The sequence below is a fragment of the Lepisma saccharinum genome, unplaced genomic scaffold, assembly GCF_977018435.1.
Source record: "Lepisma saccharinum unplaced genomic scaffold, izLepSacc3.1 HAP1_SCAFFOLD_32, whole genome shotgun sequence".
Lineage (NCBI taxonomy): Eukaryota > Metazoa > Arthropoda > Insecta > Zygentoma > Lepismatidae > Lepisma > Lepisma saccharinum.
Window position 1 is genome coordinate 4,765,103 of NW_028142898.1, and position 23,344 is coordinate 4,788,446.

Here is a 23,344-nt window from a genome sequence, read left to right on the forward strand (position 1 = left end):
ATTATTAATCTGCTCTTCTAATTGCTGTTTCAATTGCTCAGAGTTGGTAGCCTGAATCTTTAATTTGGCTGGAAGAGCTGCTACAGCTTCCTCTAAACATTGAAAGTTATCCAATGTTGCCAAGTCAGTATATTTCTGAAGCAATAATTTAAGTTCTGAATCAATTTTAAGAAGAGGGTCCATGCATTGTGATTGTAAATTTGTAATTTCTAGTTGAAGACTGGCATTGAGTGTGGTTTGTAGAGCTTGTAAATCACTTCTTTATTTTTTTACTCTGACATCAAGCATCAGAATCTCATCACTGTGATCTTCATGTCTTGTATGGCCAAATATATCATTAGGCATTTTGTTTTAGTGGTTATTTATTATAAAATATCTAATTCTTAATTCTATAAAAAGAGGTTTAAACTTGTCATAGTATCCCGGGATTTCAATATATAAGCAATCACCGGCAGAGACAGCATATACAATGCCAGAAACCATGTTTGAGTGTTTAATTCTATAAATATTTCTCCCTACTGAAACTTTCACATCACCTTCGGGAGTGGTAATAAATTGTAATTGACCACCTACAGGTAATTCGTAATGATTTAAATTATTATTAAATATGTATTATATTTTACCTGTTTTATCATCAACATCTGTAAGTATGCTGTTCAGATGAATAATTAACAAACCACTTAGTTTAGATATCATAGATTGTATATCAGAAGAGGGTGCTGGTGTTGCCAGGTCCACAATAGCCTGTTTTTAGAACCCAAATAAGTTCATTGGCATGTTTATTTTTTTCAAATCATGCTCTGTGATTGGGCATTGTTGCCACTTATCAAGTCACAATGACCCCATGGTAGAGTATGTATGCCACATGATAAAAATGCATCTCTTATCATCATGTGGGTCCAGAGCCACTTTTCTTACAACATTTGTAGTCAACAAGTGATCCACACTCTGAATTCTGCATTCTGATGTTCTTATTAAACTCTGTGATTTGAGACAATCTTCATAATCTTTAAATTGGAGCTCTTTGTCCACAATTACTCTACCAATACCCTTAGCTTTTTTGGCAACAGCACCACTACATGTTTCAAAACTGTACATCTTGGCCCTTAACCCAGCAAATGCTATAATAACATCTCCAAGTGTTTCATCTTTTAACTTGCCAGACACCTTTTTGTTGTGGGGTTTAATTTTTGTATGTTCAATGGTATCAAAATATTCAAGCAATGCAGGCTGTGATATATCTTGATAGACATCTTCTGTCTGAATATCAAGAATAAAACTATCTGTGTCCATGTATATCAGTTTTACACGATCAACATAAAAATGCTTCAGCACATCATAATAGAGCTCTAGCATCTGTAATTTGGCCAATTCTAATATCACAGCCCCTACATAAATAGGCGTATCAAACTTGATCTTTGTTTTTTTTCATGTTGAAGAGTGCCATATTTTCATCATAAATTCTTCTGTAGTTGAAATTAGGATTTGCTATCAATTTTTTGCTCCGGCTGTTGTCAGTAACTAATTTAACGTCACTATATTTTCTAACATTTTCTATAGTTTTGCCATACACTGAATTTACCATCAATTTAAACAAGGTCTTATCAAATTGGCTTACTGCACATGTTCGAAGCTCGGTGTTTGTATCAATGTATGGCTTCAACCATCTTGAGTGCCTGACCTTAAGACTTTGCCAACTTTGGTCACCTGAACACCATGATGCATCAGGAACTGGAGGTTTTTGTAATATATGACATAAGCCTGTTTTGGCTCTAGAGTCATCATTAGCTTCTTCTGTTTAGAGCCAGGTGAACACTCAACCTCAGGAATTGGGGGCAGATCAGAAAACTTGTTGTGTAAATCATCACAAATTGTCATATCAACTTCTAAGAACAAGCCATAGTTACTGTCATACAAAATCCTGAAGATCTTCAATATTGAAATATTCAACCCACTCAAGCCCTGCATATGGCAATTTATCATTCATAGCATTACCATACAAGCTGTTGGCATCCACATAAAGTATAAAATTTGATGGCAGTGCTGGATCATAATTGGGAATATACTTGTTATTTGCTCTGGCATATCTCTGAGAACATTGCACCATGCCTCCTCGTATACATTGCTCCATAAACAGATACATATCTTGATCTTGTATTAAATTCAACTGCATTTTAGTGTTTAAAAACATTGCAGACCATGCTAGGCCTGGAGCACTGTAGAAATACATTGGATCCAGCTTATAATTTTCCATCGATGATTTTCTAAATGCCTGAAGTATATCGGCGAAGAGAGTCACATCAAGTTTTAAATATGCTTTATGATAATCACCAAATGTCTGGCATTTTAAGTTGTCCCACAACAATTGAGCATGGTGATAATCATCATCAGTGATTTCGGATGCCCTGAGTTTACTGTAGAACTCTTGTTGTGGTGGCAGAGCACACTCATCAAATTTAGAAAAATCTGTAACATAGTCATATGGATATACACCCTTCCGCCTAATTAATTTCAGGTCCTGATTTGGAAACAAAGCACATGTGATTTTGAATTGATCATCAGATAATTGACTGGCCAGTGTAGCCAGGCTAGCGGACAGAATTCTGTAGGAATAAAGAAATCTTAAGTGAATAGGAACACCATTAACTTTAATTATCTTGCTAATAGCTATATATTTCTCATCATTTTCTGCTAAAATATTTAAATTCTGCTTGTCAAACCCCGCGTACCTGATCAGATGATGAAAATCATAATTGGATGCCCCGTGAAAAAATATCGGGACAAATTTTGGTCTCTGGATCTTAATATTACAGCTGTTACACAGTACAATTTTGAATTTACCATCTGTATTAGAATGGTGATGCACCTTGATATTTGTATCATAAAATTCAGAATCACATACCGGGTATTTTTCTGCATTGTTGATATCTTCAATCTGATCCTCTGTTAAAGGCAACATAGGTTTTCATTTTAATAAGACATTAGATGCTATATAATGGCAATCATTTTCTATTTTATGTGCAAATTCTTTGATGGCATCTGGTCCCATGTATAAATATTCTTCACTAACAACACCATCCTGTACAACCACATAATAAAACTAGAAGGTTCATGTAGCTGGTATGATGTACTTGAAGATTCATCAGGATCTGGGCTGCAGAATGCAAGAGGTTTGAGGTTTGATTCAAAATCAGAGACTATATATGCTGGGTGTTCCAACAATGCTTCAAATTTTTTGAATTTGGCATTTTCATTTGGCTTAGGCATAACCATATGAACAGGTTTATGGTTGCCACACTATTTTAAATATGTTAAATTAACTTGTTTTTAGCAATTTCTGCATTTTGTTTCATAAACGCTATTCATCATTTTTCTACCATCAAATACAGTCAAACATCTTCTACACAACTTGTATATTGTATTAGATTTGTCTAGTTGTTTTCTGACTAAAGCTTCAAGACTGTGTATCACAGTGTAATGGTGTGTGCCATCTCCTTCAATTAAGAGCAGATCAATCGGGAAAGCAGAATCATCATCAAGTGTACTGATTCTGAGAGGTTCTATCAAGCAATTGCCACGACCAGCAGAACAAATAAAAACATTAATAGATAATTGTTTACCATTGATATCTCTAGCCTTTTTTTCAAATTTATCAATATTCTGAACAAACATTGGATATTCTAAGCCCTCCATAGCATCATCAAAATTGTGTTCATATTGTTTATAATAAGTTATTCTCTGAGGATCCCTTAAAACTGGATACATAGCAGCTAAAATACACCACAGAAAATATTTCTCATCATTATTTTCTATGTTAACCACGGCTTTTTTGTTTTTGATATTGGCAGGTAATGGCAGATATGTAGATCCTTGTAATGGGCTGAATTCAGAAATATTAATATATAACTTGTGTGGAGATCCACATAGGCTCCATCCTGATTCTTTTGCAGCAAGTTCAGAATGTTTAATATTCAATTGATCTATCAAACTCCTTATTATTTTGTCTAAATTTGTATTTGAATATATAGCTACAGTTTCTGTTATGTGGGGCTGTGTAAATTTTGTGCCATTTGATTTCTTATATTGTGTAAACAATTTGAGGGACAGCTTATAAGAGCCATTTTGTGCATTTAGAATAGCCTGCACATCAGGATTTATACTGTTCAAAAAATTCTTAATGTCACATCTTGGCTCTGATACAAAACGGTGATCCCTTAGTTGGCCAGCGAAACTGCTATGGATAGTTGCATTGCGTGGCTGCTTTGCTGCTCTATGATTACTGGGTATTTCAAGCTTCCTTTTTAGACCAGATGAAGATGTAGATGGCTGTGATGAAGTAGAGGGCTGTACATAACAAGTACCTTTATGTTTATTTGTGAAATATTCCATGCTATATTTTCTATGGCATTTTGGGCATATTTTTGTGGGTGTTCTGCATTTTTCTGGATCACAATTCTCTTGGTTCCTAGCCCAATTGGGGCTGGATATATTCTTATTGCATTGATTACAATATTTTTGATTTGGCATTTTTGTTGTTAGTTTATTATATAAGATTTCTTGGGGTTCAAATCAAAACTCTATACTTAATAAAAAATATCAGTTGGGTTCAGCAGTGTGCTTTGTATACTTAGTGTGTATACTTAGTGTCTTAATATTTTTTTCTTTGTTGTTGGTTTATTATATAACATTTCTTGGGGTTCAAATCAAAACTCTATACTTAATAAAACTATGACAGGTTGTAAAGCTAATAGCCTACATGCTCAAAGGTAGAATAAGTACAGAAGCACTGCCCTAGCACAAATGCCTGTACAGACATGCATCTCGTGGTAAGCATAGAAAGGCAATGACCTAATACCATGTGTCATGTATTGATCTTGTATAACAAACTGGGACAGATATGAGCCTGACTCTAAATATGAGTGGTTTACAACAAACAAGCAAGATGTGTCAAATATCAGACCTGTATGAGGAGCACTGCAACAACACATCTGAACTCTTCAACCACTCTCACAAAACTAACTGATATGTAATGCAAAAGCTCTTGCCTTATAATTTGTTGCATAATATTGGGTAATAATTTGTTGCACAACATGATGCAAGAGCTCTTGCCTTATAATTTGTTGTATAATATTGGGTAATAATTTGTTGCACAACATGATGCAATAGAAGTAGACCAGAAGTAAACATGTGTGTGTGTGTGTGAACTTAAACCGGAAGTAAACCGGAAGTGGACCGGAAGTAAATATGTGTGGGTGTGCGTGGGTGTGTGTGGGTGTGGGTTTTATGAGCATCTTGGCTTAGTTTTAAGTGTAGCAAAAACAATATCAAGGGGGGCATATTTTTAACAAGCTTATGGAGAACAATTTGGCAGATGCAACTTTTGTAAGTGTAGGCAAATCAATCTGAGGGAGCTCATCATTTCACGGGAAATTCCCAAGGGCATTTTTACAAAAATCTTGGATTAGACAGAGTAGCACACTTGAGCAATAAGCTCATATGCACATCTTGAGCTAGTTTTAAGTGTAGCCAAATCTGCCTTAGAGGGGCTCATCATTTATCGCCCCAGTGATAGTACAAAAACACTACTCACGATAATAACCACCTCGGCAGCGCAATGAGTAAAAGACTCAACATCTCGACATCACAGGTTCAGGGTTCGGGTCTCAGCACGGCCTTCGATATTAGTTTGTGTGTGTTCTTTAATTGCATCTAACCAAAATTCATCTCATGGTCGGATGAGCCTAAATAGAACGCAACGTAACATAAGAGTGAGTTGTTTCTTTTTGCTTAAAGTCCATTTTACGCACAGATAGGATAATCCAGACTGGATTTACAGTTTAAATAGAATCCTATCCTCCATGTACGAAAAAAACAATGAAAATCTCTCAATAGTGACCGAACCATGTGTTGTTCCTAATATAGAACTGGTTAGATGATTTAGTGAAATAGAATATCAATAGTCATTATATAATTTGGAAATTTGATATTTGTGTCTACATTCTAAGGCCAGCGCGCACATATATTTTTCGGTAGTAGGACTTTTTGGACAGCATTTCTTCTATTGAGACTGCCCGTACATTTGAGATATGGTTTTTAAAAAAATTGAAGTTGATCTCAAGCTCCACAATTGTTCCCTCGACATCATTGCTTTTCGATGGCTACCGGTCTGTCGGAAACACTCAACCAATACTGCAAGAAGTCCTTCCATAGAATGTTGCACTAGATACGGGACGGAGCCTAAAGTTGATCTAAAGGGTGGCTCAAAAAGTCACAAGGCCACTGCAGCGCGCAACATGGAAATGGTGATGACCAATCGTTATCAGGCCAAGGGGGAACCACATTGACGCCATCCTCACGGTCGGCGGCCATCTAGATGTCATCCATCCTGAATTCAACTTCACAATTTTAAATGGGAAGAGGGTAATATGAAATATCAAATCAGGCTAGAATTTAACGGGAAATGCAATGGTGAAGGTTTTTTCAACGTATCTTTAACCAGTAAACAGTTATGACTGAATTCTTGTAATAATTTGATTGTTTTCGAGGTGTTAGAAAATTCCGTAACATTTGTTTAGCGCATAATGCATCCAGATCAAAGTGATGTCTAGGGAGAGAAGTTTGCATGCCATTGCACACGATTTTAATCGGATACATCCATAAAGAGCTGCGCATTATGAATGGTTGTCACGAACAATTTACAGTGTGACGCTTCCATTGAATTAAAAGTCCTTAACAGTGACAAGGCTGACGTTTAAAACCTCTACAAAAAAGCCTTTTCAGAGAATTGCAATTTACTTTAGTGGTAAATATCCTGATAGTAGCATGTTGCGCTACTGGTATATTTTAGGGTTCACAGATTTTGCGACCGGCTGTCTCATTGGTGATGATGCTGTATCCGATGTTTCGACGACCACAGCTGCTGATTGTTTTACAAGGAAGTAATTTTACAGTATGGATATCAGATAGAATTAACATCGGATCGCGGTAGTGGATTTACTTCCAAGGTATTCCAGGAATTAAATTATAGATTGGGGAAACAGCTTACATTTGAGCCCACTCTCAACCATAATTGAATGCTTTGACCGAACGTTCATATGGGATTTTACATATAATACACAAGAGGTTCGTCTCTAGCTCACACTGTAACTAGTCAGAAATTCTCCAACCGGCGATATTCTCCTACAACATAAACTGGCATGAAAATCTCAGGAATTCGCTATTTTTTGTCCTTCATGGATTCGATCCCCGCACACACCGTGGGAAGCGACTCTTCACGCAACACCATGTGACCCGTCCAAGGAAACGAAGATGTGCATCCTGGAAATACAACGTTTATTAGCTACCGAGCACCTTCAAAAACATCACAAGCAAACAAAATAATATTGCGATCAAAAGCATCAGTCTGTGAAAATCAATCAAAGAGACCAGGGCTTGATCTTCGATCCCTCGCAAAGTATTTGTGGTGCTCGCTGCTTCAGTAAAATTTTTCGTGACCCTGCTACAGTTTTAGAACAAATAATCCCTAATACATACAAGGTAGAATTTTCAAATATGAGGGATAAGGCCGTAATAGATGAGATCGCAGTCCAGCGTTTGAAGATTTATCATCCTCCATCAGAGGGAAATGTAGATGAAGATCCGCACGTAACGGATGAAGAAGAGTAAATCGAGGATTAATATTGCTACATGTATACGCGTTATCTAGCCATACAGGTTTCACAACATTCTCTTCTTTTAAAATAAAAATACAAGTAACAGGCAATCATTATTAAGGCAATTCTTACAAAAAATAATAATGTTTATTAGTTTTATATGTGAATAATCAATTGTTACTAACTAAACGGTTTTAACTTAGTTAAATATTCAGTCATGCACACTAAATTGCATAGAACGAAGAAAGCAATATTGCCTTTCAAGAGAAACGTTATACTTGAACAAAACAACAGGAATTATATTAAGTAGCTCCACAATAATATAATAATGTTGAAATTTAAGAACTATATATAAATGCGCTTTGTAAATATTATTTTCTCCAGCTAACCAAGGTTCCCATATAACTGGTTAAAGTACATTTCGTTATCTATGAAATGGCATAAGGTTTAAGTCTCTAGAAATCTTTAGTAATAATTTGGAAATAAATGTGCTAAGCACATATTATTAATGAAAAGTGAACATAAGATGTTCCACTGTAATTTAGTGTTAGAGAATTTTTTATTGCTTCGATATTTTTTCAATTTTTCAGATGATTGGATATAAATTATCCCTAACTTTTATTTTTACCCACCTCCAATAATTATCTAATAGTGCAAAACAGAATAGGAAATGTTTACATTAATTTAGAAACCTAGCTAACTCATTGCTACGATAACATTAAGTATAAATATAAAAAGCTCATATCAATTAATTAAAGGGACCACTAAGCTATCAAACATGGATTGAAACTAATCCAGTATGAATATTTTGGGAGTAATTATAGTATTATATATTCAATTCAGGTGTTATCATTTTCTGAAGCGTTTCAGTATCCCTATGTAATTTGCACGAGTTAGTCATTGCGACCTTTGCCATATGTTTTCTTACTGCAATTATTTTATTGCTTTCTCGGTTTCGTTGCTCAAAGCCTGTAAAAAAAACTTTCAAGTACAAGACATTGTAGTACAAAATTACATTGATAGCGAAGTTAATTATGAATAGGATAATATTTATGAAAATGTCTGCTTGGAACTAGAATCAGATACCCGGGGAGGTAGTACAACCAAATCCTTCTCCAATATAGTTAGTTGAGGATGAGTGTAGACAGCACCTTGCTCCTCTAACCTATGATCGTGAAAGACAGTTTACTGACGTAATGCATGCAGATGTTACTTAACCTTACTTAATACCAATTTCAGTTAATATCGTAACTCAGGACAAACCTATTGCTACCGTCCATCACGACACGTACGATGACTTATAATTGCATTGAGTGTCAGAATAAATTCTGTCTATATGTTTTATTTTATATTGTGTTATAAATTTGAGGTGGTTTAAATCATGTTTACACCACAGGATTTCCACGCGAATTTTTGTTACACACGAATGGGAGAGGAAAGAGGAGTTTACAGGATTCTTGTTGGGAGACCTGATGGTAAGAGACCTGTAGGAAGGCCAAGACGAAGATGGAGGGACAACGTTGAGATGGACCTAAGGGAAATCGGTAGGGATGGAAAAGAGTATATAGATCTTGCTCAAGATAGGGAAACATGGAAGGCCTGTGTTGCTGCAGCCATGAACCTTCGGGTTTAAGAAGGCTAGAGAGTTAGTTAGTTAGTTATTTTTGTTACACAATTGTGTGCATGTTTATGCGATTGAAGTCATGTTTCTCTTTCCCTTTCTCTCTCTCTCTCCCCCAGTACCCAGTGGAGATTTACAGGAACACAAATAACTCACATTTCTTGCAAGTTAATTTCCTCCAAGCTTTTTGAACAGAGTCTGTTAATTTAGGTAAAATCCGAATGCTGCAATTCAGAGATTTTGTACGTCCTGTAGACTTGTAACGTTCCAGCGGAAAGATGAAAATTGACACAATAACCGGATTGAACCGTGACAATGAACAATGCTTACCTCTTCTCCTTTTCCAAGGAATTAACTCTGAGAAACAATGCTTCTCTCGTTACCTTTTCCTGAGTTCGTATTAACTGTAGCCAAGCGGCGACTCCATTGATCTCACAGCCCGAAAAATGAAACCATCTTCCGACATTCATAACTTCTAGAATTTCGCCACGCCACGATTTTCTTGCCAGTTATTCTTACGTAATGACATTCTTGTATTTCTAGTCATAACTGAAATCTACCTTTTGCCTTAGAGATTTTATTTACCAGATGGAGATTACAATTCATTACAAATTTAAAGGAAACTGTTCCATTACTAATTAATAGTGTACTGTTGGAGTAATTTCAATACCGTAGTTTAAAATAAATCTGTATCTGCCCTAGTTACATTTGAGTTTAAATTTACTATAGTAAAACAATATATTTAAATATCGCTGTCAGACCGTTGTCCATTGTACACTTCTGTTCACAGATGATGGCACACTCGTTTGAGTTGAAGTCCAGCTTCGGGCCTGGCAATACAGCCGAAGTAAGTATTCGAAAACCAGCAGTGTTGCTTACTATCAAACACTATAACCACAAGCAGGGAATTTTGTGTCTCTAACACTCAAAGAAAAGAGCGAACGGAAATATTGCAGCATAAATATTAATTAACTGTTCTGTCCACGTCTACATTGAAAGTAATGTAAATCCGAAAAATTCGTGAAAAAAATATAAAATAACGCATTTTTGACGTTCGTGATGAAGTGGTTATTACAATGCGTTAGAATGCGAGGGGCCCGGGTTCGAATTTGGCCCTGAGCATCGGTGTTCTCTGTAAGTCTCTCCTCATCGTTGCAGGTAGCCGATAATGGAAAAAAACAATAAATAACGAAAAACAAACTGATTTCAATAAGCGAAGGGGAAATAGTGCTGTTATATAATTATTTACTTTATCTTTCAAAAAAAGTTTTATCTTAGGCCGGGAGAAGGCTTGAAGAATATATAAACTCCTTTCCCATTCTTTTTGGGAAACATAATCGCAAAATCAGCACTGAATATGCGATGAGAAAAATAATAGAAATCCGAAGCAAGAAGAGTTTATGCCACAGCCAGGGAGGCACACGAGAGGAGGTGCCCCTCCACCACAACAGACACACATCAGTCATCCAGGCTATTAACAATAAGTCAATGGTGGTCTTCTCATTTAAATTTAAAAGTAAATGGAATTTTTGTAAAATGAACATTGTCGGGCTTTCCGTTTTTACACTTGCACGTTGGTTTCGTAATGGAGCAATCATAGAATTGTGACTCGTAAAATCACTACTTACCGAATGAATTTTTCCGTATATTCTAGAATAATGACTTTTCTTTCTGAAATAAACGGTTTAAAAATAATATAATACTTTTGTCGTTGGTTAATAATATTCCTCGTTACATAGTAGAATCCGCTTTGTTGATGGAAGATAGAAAACTATTATATTTTAGGGTTGGAAACACTCATCTTCCACAAAAGCACGACTTCGCAATTTGTGGAGGTGTATCTGAGTTCGTTGGTCTCAGCATGTCGAACGTACCAAAGTACCTCTCAAGGTTCTTTAGCACGGACTGACGTCAAAGTGGAAAAATATGTCTTGGAAAACCTCGTGTTCTTGTTATCCCTTTCTCTGCAAAAATTGTAGTAAACATGCGTTTATTCCATTCCATTGAACTTCCAATTTTGATTGCCATCTTGATTTTCATTTTTTTTAGTTAAACAGTGGAGATGTTTTGATTTTTGATTGTAAAAATTAGAATTAGGGTTTGACACCTGTCATTAAAATCTAATTTTGATTGCACTTTTGTTTTTTACTTTCAGTTTATAGATTTAGTTTAGGGTGCTAATAATTTATTTTATACGATTCTTTTTATTATTTTCTTTGCTAATAAATAGACCTTCTACGGGTTTGGATTGGCATAAACGGCAATATACCTGCAGTTTATCTTAAATCTTTAATAATTCAAGGAATTTTTTTTCAACCAGCTGGGTGCCGTAACGTATCTCTCATTTTTATTTCCGAGTTAAGCTTAGCTAGGTAACAGGCAGGAAACTTAAAGGAATGTGTTAACTTCAGCACAACTTCAGCACAAAGCATTTGCCACTTAATGCAGAGGAAAGTGGGGTGAGATGGAAAAGTAGGACGAGCTTATCTTGAGAGCATGGAAGTTGAATCTGTAACAAGATAGTTGGTCGGGAGTAGAAAAGGGAGTCGTTTGGAGTTTTGAGAGGAGACGAAAGTTTTAGTTTGGATTCGGGAAGACGACAGTGGAGTTGCTTTGAAAGACAGTCGATCTGGAGTATGAAAGGCGAACGTCTGTTCTAGAGCTTGTTTGGGAGTGAAGTGCCAAGAAGTTTAGGAGACAATCTAAGAGACTAACAATAGTATGTGTGAGAGTTAACTTTGAAATACGTACTTACTGATCATATCTTCGAGAACGAGACAGATAATATGCTTTTTCAATGCGCGAACATTGCCAATGCAGTCTTTAGGTAATTTTAACCCAAATATATGTGAGTTGCCATTCGTTTAAAAGGTAGTGCAGTAGTGGTATTTACGGTAGGGACAGCGCGAGAAAGTATGAACCTCTCTCAAGCAGATTTGCTATACTTAAAACAGGCTCAACATGCCCATATGAGTTTTTTGCTCAAGTGTGGAACTCTTGCCTAATCCAAGATTTTTGTAAAAATGCCCTCATGGATTCCATGAGAAAGTATGACCTTTCTCAGATTGAAGTGCATATACTTACAAAAGGCACTTCTGAGAGATTGTTGTCCATAAACTTGTTAAAAATATGCCCCTCTTGGGGCCACACTTAAAACTAGGCTACACACCTACCCACACACATACATATTTACTTCTGGTTTAAGTTTAATTGGATACCAGGTTCACTAATATTAAAACAATATAATTCTTCTAGAATTGCTCCGTGACTCTCTCATTTCTTACATCATAAACATATGATTTTTCACCTATTAGAATAACACTACAAATGGTGTCATCAGGTAATGCCTCCTGGAATTCACAGATAATTTTAATGTTTGTTCTGTCATTCACTACAACCTGTTTTCTTTTTGAAGTGTTGATGACAAACATGGGTCTCTGTGTTTTGAATTCATCTGGAGTGTAATACATGTCAGTATTGCCAGTAGTGACACGTTTGAAAGCCGAAAATGCCTCATATAATTTGAGGAAATCACCCTTGGAAATGTCTAAATTGTAATTTTCTCTAGGAAATACCTCATTTCTGCCATTTTTAAGATATATGTTCTTGATGTTGCAGTTATCAAATTTACTTGAATTTTTTTCCTGATTATTGTGTCTTCCAGTCTGAAACAATACGACCACAAAATCAGGCATGTCGTATTGAATACTGGAGAATGAATTTGTGGCATCAAACTCATAATAGGTACCAGATGCGGGCTTCTGTACACATTGATATGTATAAAATTGCAGAGGAATGTGTGGATTTTTTAGGATATCAGCTTTGTATTTAAGAGCATAGCTGGCCTCATATTCAACAACAGGGATTCTTAACTCCATAGTCTGAATAATGCATTTGCCCTCATCAGGTAGGGTATTAGGCAGAGCTTCCCCTGTAGAGTTTATTGCACTGTACCTCATCAAAGCATTATTATCATTTGCAGCTCTTCTAAATGTAATTCTTAACCCACCCTTCCACATAATTTCTTTGTAATCTGAGAAGAATCCTGGCAACAGGCGCATGGGGAACAGCACTGTGTGGTTTTTAGATAATATTTTCTCACCAGCTTCAAATCCACCTATTTTGTAGTATGAAGCCTCGGTTTTGGATAATTTTAATGTGGCCAAAGCCGTGGAGGTAATGCCGGGATAATCCACTCTGTTTATAACAACGCCATGCTTTCTAATCTCAATTTCAGAGAACAGATGCGGTACAAAATTGTCCACCAATCTTATATTCGAATTTGCCGGATAATCTGTTCCATCGAGCTTTACAACATCAAATTTGATGTATAGATCTGCTCTGTGGGGGTGTATAAAGCCATCCCCTACATCAAGATCAACTTCAATTTCTGTGTTGGGTTGATTTAAATTTGCAAATGTCCTCCTGTTTGGAGGGAATGATTGTAGCTCATAACTCTCAATATTTTCCATTTTCTTCTTGTATGTATTTTTATTTAAATGTTAATCTCTATGATAGCAGTTGTTGTGGCTCCAGCAAAATCAACTAATTCTTCTTTTTCATTAGTGACCATCAATTCAATATAATCTATTCTATTATGACACACAGGAAAATATAATGTTGGGGATGGATTGTAGATGATGGGCTCCATGAATTCGGAATTAGGTTTGAATGTTGCAATGATGCCGGTTTGTTTGTGAGTGCCTATGCCATTTGATTTGGTGATCATACCCTCAGCCACATTACAGTGAATATTCAGAGTCTCTATGGCTAAGAATTTAGGTATATTCATAGCAGTGTGTTTGATGCCTGGTTCAAGTTTTGTGTTGTTCTCAAATCCTAGCAGCTCTCCTATAGTACCCAGATCCACTGTTTCTGTAGCAGATACAATCTCTACTCTGTGAGTGACAGAATTTTGAGTTAATACTATACCTCTGGGTAATTGAGCATTTAGGGTGGACAGATTATATTGCCCTGGAGTGATGACAATTTTTTGATCCCCTACTGCAATTGTGTTGTTGTGGTGAGTAATATTAGGTATCAAGTACATGCCGTAAAATGCTCTGAGAGCTATTGTTTTGGGATACACTATATCATCATGTAATTTGAGTTTCAATATTGAATTTTGGCTGGTGAGATGGAATACCCTCATGATGTTTCAGATACCACAAGGCTTTTTGAAAATTTTCAATTGATGGTTTATTTATTTGAGACATATATCTGAGAACAGATAAACACAAATGTCCGCAATTAACATCTTTGAAATTTTGAACACGGGCATTATTGTAATAAAGATTAGCTGATTTTAGATATTTTATTAAATTTTCAGGTGGAACACCTCCAAATGAATCAAACACAAATGCCTCATTGTTTAAATATTTAAGATAACAGATCCAGTGAGTGCCCTGATTTTTGTACTTATCCAAATTAACAATGCCACACTCTTTGTTGAGTGGTTGTTCCGGTAAAGAATCAGACATGTACACACCTCTAAAATGTTTGATGCCCAGTGGCTTGATTAAAGCTTCAATATCTTGGTTTGTAAGCGGCTCTTGTTTTTTTTAAACTTATTCATGGCTCTCTTAATACCTTTGCCTTTTTTCTCCATGGCCAGGTTATGGCGCCTCTGCTCATCTAATTCTGCCTTATTCTTCTTGGCATCTATTACTGTTTTTGCTATGGCAGCTGCTCTCGGGGCTGTTGGGAGCTTGGCTGGGGGATCAGCTGCCATAGCAAAAACAGTAATAGATGCCAAGAAGAATAAGGCAGAATTAGATGAGCAGAGGCGCCATAACCTGGCCATGGAGAAAAAAGGCAAAGGTATTAAGAGAGCCATGAATAAGTTTAAAAAAAACAAGAGCCGCTTACAAACCAAGATATTGAAGCTTTAATCAAGCCACTGGGCATCAAACATTTTAGAGGTGTGTACATGTCTGATTCTTTACCGGAACAACCACTCAACAAAGAGTGTGGCATTGTTAATTTGGATAAGTACAAAAATCAGGGCACTCACTGGATCTGTTATCTTAAATATTTAAACAATGAGGCATTTGTGTTTGATTCATTTGGAGGTGTTCCACCTGAAAATTTAATAAAATATCTAAAATCAGCTAATCTTTATTACAATAATGCCCGTGTTCAAAATTTCAAAGATGTTAATTGCGGACATTTGTGTTTATCTGTTCTCAGATATATGTCTCAAATAAATAAACCATCAATTGAAAATTTTCAAAAAGCCTTGTGGTATCTGAAACATCATGGGGGTATTCCATCTCACCAGCCAAAATTCAATATTGAAACTCAAATTACATGATGATATAGTGTATCCCAAAACAATAGCTCTCAGAGCATTTTACGGCATGTACTTGATACCTAATATTACTCACCACAACAACACAATTGCAGTAGGGGATCAAAAAATTGTCATCACTCCAGGGCAATATAATCTGTCCACCCTAAATGCTCAATTACCCAGAGGTATAGTATTAACTCAAAATTCTGTCACTCACAGAGTAGAGATTGTATCTGCTACAGAAACAGTGGATCTGGGTACTATAGGAGAGCTGCTAGGATTTGAGAACAACACAAAACTTGAACCAGGCATCAAACACACTGCTATGAATATACCTAAATTCTTAGCCATAGAGACTCTGAATATTCACTGTAATGTGGCTGAGGGTATGATCACCAAATCAAATGGCATAGGCACTCACAAACAAACCGGCATCATTGCAACATTCAAACCTAATTCCGAATTCATGGAGCCCATCATCTACAATCCATCCCCAACATTATATTTTCCTGTGTGTCATAATAGAATAGATTATATTGAATTGATGGTCACTAATGAAAAAGAAGAATTAGTTGATTTTGCTGGAGCCACAACAACTGCTATCATAGAGATTAACATTTAAATAAAAATACATACAAGAAGAAAATGGAAAATATTGAGAGTTATGAGCTACAATCATTCCCTCCAAACAGGAGGACATTTGCAAATTTAAATCAACCCAACACAGAAATTGAAGTTGATCTTGATGTAGGGGATGGCTTTATACACCCCCACAGAGCAGATCTATACATCAAATTTGATGTTGTAAAGCTCGATGGAACAGATTATCCGGCAAATTCGAATATAAGATTGGTGGACAATTTTGTACCGCATCTGTTCTCTGAAATTGAGATCAGAAAGCATGGCGTTGTTATAAACAGAGTGGATTAACCCGGCATTACCTCCACGGCTTTGGCCACATTAAAATTATCCAAAACCGAGGCTTCATACTACAAAATAGGTGGATTTGAAGCTGGTGAGAAAATATTATCTAAAAACCACACAGTGCTGTTCCCCATGCGCCTGTTGCCAGGATTCTTCTCAGATTACAAAGAAATTATGTGGAAGGGTGGGTTAAGAATTACATTTAGAAGAGCTGCAAATGATAATAATGCTTTGATGAGGTACAGTGCAATAAACTCTACAGGGGAAGCTCTGCCTAATACCCTACCTGATGAGGGCAAATGCATTATTCAGACTATGGAGTTAAGAATCCCTGTTGTTGAATATGAGGCCAGCTATGCTCTTAAATACAAAGCTGATATCCTAAAAAATCCACACATTCCTCTGCAATTTTATACATATCAATGTGTACAGAAGCCCGCATCTGGTACCTATTATGAGTTTGATGCCACAAATTCATTCTCCAGTATTCAATACGACATGCCTGATTTTGTGGTCGTATTGTTTCAGACTGGAAGACACAATAATCAGGAAAAAAATTCAAGTAAATTTGATAACTGCAACATCAAGAACATATATCTTAAAAATGGCAGAAATGAGGTATTTCCTAGAGAAAATTACAATTTAGACATTTCCAAGGGTGATTTCCTCAAATTATATGAGGCATTTTCGGCTTTCAAACGTGTCACTACTGGCAATACTGACATGTATTACACTCCAGATGAATTCAAAACACAGAGACCCATGTTTGTCATCAACACTTCAAAAAGAAAACAGGTTGTAGTGAATGACAGAACAAACATTAAAATTATCTGTGAATTCCAGGAGGCATTACCTGATGACACCATTTGTAGTGTTATTCTAATAGGTGAAAAATCATATGTTTATGATGTAAGAAATGAGAGAGTCACGGAGCAATTCTAGAAGAATTATATTGTTTTAATATTAGTGAACCTGGTATCCAATTAAACTTAAACCAGAAGTAAATATGTATGTGTGTGGGTAGGTGTGTAGCCTAGTTTTAAGTGTGGCCCCAAGAGGGGCATATTTTTAACAAGTTTATGGACAACAATCTCTCAGAAGTGCCTTTTGTAAGTATATGCACTTCAATCTGAGAAAGGTCATACTTTCTCATGGAATCCATGAGGGCATTTTTACAAAAATCTTGGATTAGGCAAGAGTTCCACACTTGAGCAAAAAACTCATATGGGCATGTTGAGCCTGTTTTAAGTATAGCAAATCTGCTTGAGAGAGGTTCATACTTTCTCGCGCTGTCCCTACCGTAAATACCACTACTTAGTGCAGATTAAGTTTATTTAATTACAACCAGCAGATGGAAGATGCAGCAAAGCGAGTGCTTACGAGCTACTACTTCCCCCAATGGTAATATTTACATTCATCTAAAGGCTCCTGGTTCGATCCCAGAACTTTTAAAGTTTTCCACGTTGTTTAAAGGTGTTTCTGTACGCTATCTTGTTTCGGATTGGAATGGGTACTGGAGCTAAAACGCGTATAATCCTTGAACATATTTACCTTTGTCCGATTTTTTCACAAAATTTACATTTTCATGAAGTAACATCTCTATGTATGTGCTTCTATCTTTTTCATACGCTTTTCTACCTAAACTGCTCTGTGAAAATCCATTACTTTACACAGGCATGTGAAATTCATGCGGCTAGAAATATTTAATGTGAAATATGTCAAATCAATTGTCCTGACGTCAGATTTAGTTTTACTTTTGGCATATCACGTACAGATGTTCCACAATTCCACATTTGACTAATCCCAGTGTCGTACCTGTAATTGTATTAGAAGCACTGTTTGTAATATTATTAGAATGATATCACTGGTCGACATGAGTTTGGATGTGTCTGAATAATTTCAGCTTTCTGATTCCAAAAATGATATCCCTTTTTATCCATCACGTCTAGTTTTCTTCCAAAAAAGTGACATATAATACTTAACTGTCTTATTTTCACAATACAATGAGTAGTTCCATCATTCTCCCAATAGATGGCGTTGTTTAGGTGGTAGTGAAATATTGGTTTTGTACAAAACAAAATGCTTCAATTTCAAATTAAAAATTCTATTCTACTTTTCAGTTCAAAGTTATAAAATAAACTGGTTCATAATAAATTAACTTGAAACGTTGTTCCTTATTTTTAGGTAGAATTACCAATTTATACAAAGGAGTGCACTCAAAATTAATGAAGATGAAGCATGTCCGGAAATATCTTAACAACACTTCCATCCACGGAGTAAAGCATATTGTGGCAAGAGGTTACAGCTTTAATGAAAGGTAATTACAAGTTAGACTGTGTTTGCATTGCTTATAAACAATATATGAGGTGATCTAAAGTATGGAGACACCCAGTAAAATTTTAATGGCAATACTGTTCCGCAAGTATAACGCTGTACGTTTCTAATAGTGATAAGGGCAAATAGTATATGGCACATGACGATGGCGGCCATGATATTGAAATCCTCAATCTTTAATTCAATGTCAAAATTCTAAATGGGAAGAGGGTGATATGAAATATCAAATCAGACTAGGATTTCACGAGAAATCTAGATGTGTAGGTTATTTCAACGTATCGTTTGCAAGTAGAAAGTTATTAATGAATTCTTGTACCAATCTCCTTATTTCCGACGTGTCAGGAGAATCACTATGACGGCTCTAACGTGTCCGCAATGCATCGTTATCTTACTGGAGTCTAAGGACGGGGGGGGGGTGAAGTTTGCAAGCTATTGTACATTATTTTTAATAAGTTTTGAGTTTTGTGAGTGAGATGCTTCCACTGGAATGAAAAGTCCTTCACATTTACGAGTTCATTTTTTATATTCACAAGAAATTAATAATGAAAATACGCGATGATTTTTATCTCATACCGTACTTTGGACAGATTATAGTTGATAGTTAGTGCTGCTAAGATAATGGTGTGGTGTGGGAAACCTTATTGGTTAATATATTTTTCATCAACGGAACCGTAAATGCTTAGTGCTACTTCAATTAGTTAATTCAGCAGGCTTTTTCATCCATTCTTACAGAAGGAAGTACTTTTTACATTTTCTCTTCAACGGGACCGAACGCCGCAATACTATGGGTACTTTTTCAGACAGTTATTGTCCAAAGTGAGTTCTAATATAAAAAGCGTCACGTTTTATGCCTCCATATTTTAGGACCGCCTTGTAGATATTCTGCTTCGAAAGAAATTACTTTAGCTTTTAAGTTTATTAGGAATATAAAATGTGTTTATGATATCTACGTAGATCGACTTTAAGGTAATGTGTAAGGTATACTCCAAAATTTCAATTCTGTGATAAATAAAAATATTTATCGTTTACATCTCTTATAAACAGGTAGCGCACAATTAATAGTCACGGATAATATCTTCATGAATTTTCGTGTGAAGGAGAAAATAAATCTTGAGAGCAGAACAAGCACTTAGTGTGTCTCCCAAGATATAAATAAAAACATTACATTGATTGCGCTTGAATACTCAACACTCGCAGTGCATTGTTATGAATTTCAAATTCAAGAGTTTGAGGATGATTCTTTATCTTTATTGCTAATGTATTAAATTGCGATCCACATGAGGGAGAGAATTTCGAAAGCATGAACAGTGGAGCTCTTAGCTCTTGATACTTTTATGGTAGTGCAAAATCGAGGAGATATGAAATCGTCCTTGGAAATTTCCAGTTTACGCCAAGTGTATTTGTTCTGCGGGTGCTCTTAGTTCTTAAATTAAATTAAATCGAAAGGGTTTATGTAGGTTTTTTGAAAGACCAGTCAGTTTTTTGGTCATTTGGATTATGCAATTTATGACATGATATGCTTTCTTAAGACACGTTTATTGAAAGTTTCTTTTTTTTTGTGAACGTTTCTTTACCATGTTATAGCTTTTCTGCTCGCGAAGAAATGTCGGTCTGGACTGGAACATATATCATGATGTACTACTAACATTTTTTAAGTTGTGCAGCCTATTGCGCATGTTAGTAAGGTGTTAAGATTAATGGTTTCTTGTATCTCTGAGTCATGCAGCATAATATGAGCTCCAAAGGATAACATTTCACTAACGTAAAAATAATTGTACGTTTCTTTTGTGCTTTGTTACTTGTTGAAACGGTGTAACAAGCCACTTTCTAGTAACGATCTCTAATGTCAACCTCATCTACATGTAGTGTACCCATTAACTGTGATATATCAGGCCAACGACACTCTTGTGTCTAAAACTACGAACAGTATGATAGTCCACATGGCTGTACTGTCCTTCTCTCGCTGACTGTCCCTTAACAGACTTCGCTTTTAATAGGCACGGAAATTTTAATCCTCAGACTCAGTATGGTTTTTGCTCTGGTTTTGCACTGGATGAATCCATTATATCTAGGAAATGAGTAAAGAAGATATTAAAACGGTATTTTCTATATTGTTGTTCATGTTCTGTCCCCAATTTGGATTTAGTTAATTTTCATATACCTTTATTATCTGATGGGTAAATATAACCTGTGTGGCTTTAATTAACATATTCAATCCCATCAATCCAAGTCACGTGTGGGAATAACGAAGAGGAACGCCCTGTGTACTAAAGACTTGGAATTATAATATTGCTTTTGATATTATTGGTAATTCAGTGTATGGACTGTATTTATTCATCAGGAAATCCGATTGATTTTATTAGATATGTTGTTGTAAGTCCACTTTATGCACAATAAAGCTAATCGGGACTGGACCTTCATTTTAAAGTGGGATTCTAAACAATATGTGCCTCCACCGGGTCTTGAAATACGATTGATTGATTTGGTGTTTAAGTTCACTTTATGCACTTTAAGGCTAATCGGGACTAGACCTACAGTTCAAAGTGGAATCCGAAGCACTGTGTGCCTACATTGGGTCTCGAAATACGAGTATATCACTGAAGCCAAATAGTGGACGGTCATTTAACAGGAGATTAAAAGTAAATCAGATTCGTTGAATGACGTAAATTAGCATTGTTGAATTGAATCATATGAACAAAGTTCTCATGATAATGATTTCATTATATACAAATAAATAATTCATTCAGTGCATAACAGGAACTACAACTGTGTCTCGTAGGATTAGTTGAATTTCTAACTTACATTTGTTGAATGGAAATAAATCAACAATTTCCTTTGTAATCTTCATTACACCACTTTTTCTAAAACTATTTGTCTAAAATATTACATTATCACAAAAATGAATCTGCTGGTGAGGTTTGTGAAAAAAAAGTTTCCTAACTGTTCAAGAAAATCAATTTTTGCTCAAAACATTTGACACATTTTCACATATTGTGTGACAATTTCTATAATGGCAAAAACCTGTTAATATTTATTCACATATTTCTGCTGCTTTTAATATGTAAAAATGCTTTTTAGGTGGGGATATTATTGTCAATCATGGGAGACATTGATTTGTAAGAAAATTATTCGAAAATGTATCAGAAAAAATATAACATTTATTAGTATTAATGATTGCGATACAATTTATATTTGCTAATATTACAGGGTGTCGCAAAAAACATTTTACAACGCATGGGAGGTGATTCGACAAGTAAAAGCAAGGAAAAAAATGCCATGTGAAAAAATGTCGGAATCGGCAACGTTTTTGAGTGACAGGCGTGCGAAAATCGTCTCACATTAAGTTTATAGCACAATAACTCAAGAAGGAAGAAAGATATTAATGTCCGAATAAAATAATACAAACAAAATCGTAAATGAGTAATACAATGGTGCAGCAATTGAATCCCAGTGTAAATTGCGCAAGGGGACTAACAAAGAATGTGGGGAATCCCCTGATGGAAAATACAAGAAATTTACTACTATCTTCTACATAACGTTGAGATCGGAATGTAGCCAGTAAGAAATGGCGACTTATGTCGACATATCCCACTACTGCTGGGACACCGTCCCACACCCGGGAAATAAGAAAATAACTGCAAATCTCCTGTTACGCAGGGTTCACATTGCGGTACGAAGAAGAAACGAAACGAATTTTTCGCATGTCCCACTACTGCTGAGACACCATCCCAAATGGAAAAAAATACCGGAAAATCGTAAGAAAAAAACATTTTCAATCCCTTAATGTTGACACACTAACTTTGCAGTACGAAACACAAAATTTAAACAATGGCCACAAGTCGTCAGGCTGTACATACTACAAGAGAGCTCCCCGAAGAAAGTGGGTAATTTTCGAAGGAATGAAGACGGAGAATGGGGAGAAAACGCACACAATAATATGTAACATTTCCAGGCACAGCACATCTTGAAGGAATTCCATTGAGAAGCGCACAATCTCCGCACATGCAGATCGATGGTATGAAGTACAGCGATCTCCAGCATCTTCACTCGAACCTTTCACTAAAGGACACTATGCGGTACTGATAGGGGCTCACAAACAGCGGCATACTCAGAGACGTTGTTGAGAATGTCCGCTATTGACTTCAAGACAAAGATGGCATCGGCAAAGCACTGATTGTCTGGTACCGGCAAGTACCTCTCGCATGTCACCAATTGTCCCAGCACAGGCACATACACGAGCCTTTTCATTTCTCCCCAGACAAAGAAATCCAGTGGTGTGAGGTCGGGGGAACGAGGTGGACACGGTAAAGGTCCACCCCTGCAATCCAACGATCGCCGAAAATATCCTTGAGTAAGGCCCTGGCTCCCCAGTCGATTTGTGCGGGGACGCCGTCGTGTTGAAACCAGATACGTTGTCTACCTGCCAGTGGCACGTTTTCCAAAAGTTCAGGTAATACGTCATGTAGAAACACCCGATAATTCCCACCACACAAAGTATAGGGCAAGATGTATTGGCCTATC

The 23,344-nt window shown here is 36.2% G+C and overlaps 1 long non-coding RNA gene across 1 annotated transcript in view; it reads left to right on the top strand.

The window, feature by feature from the left end:
* Positions 1 to 23,344, top strand: part of LOC145982256 (uncharacterized) — a 322,713-nt gene that overhangs the window by 93,665 nt on the left and 205,704 nt on the right. Inside the window, exon 2 of the long non-coding RNA XR_014441035.1 lies at positions 18,674 to 18,806. This is a non-coding gene — a long non-coding RNA (uncharacterized LOC145982256). The remainder of the gene's footprint in view (positions 1 to 18,673; positions 18,807 to 23,344) is intronic.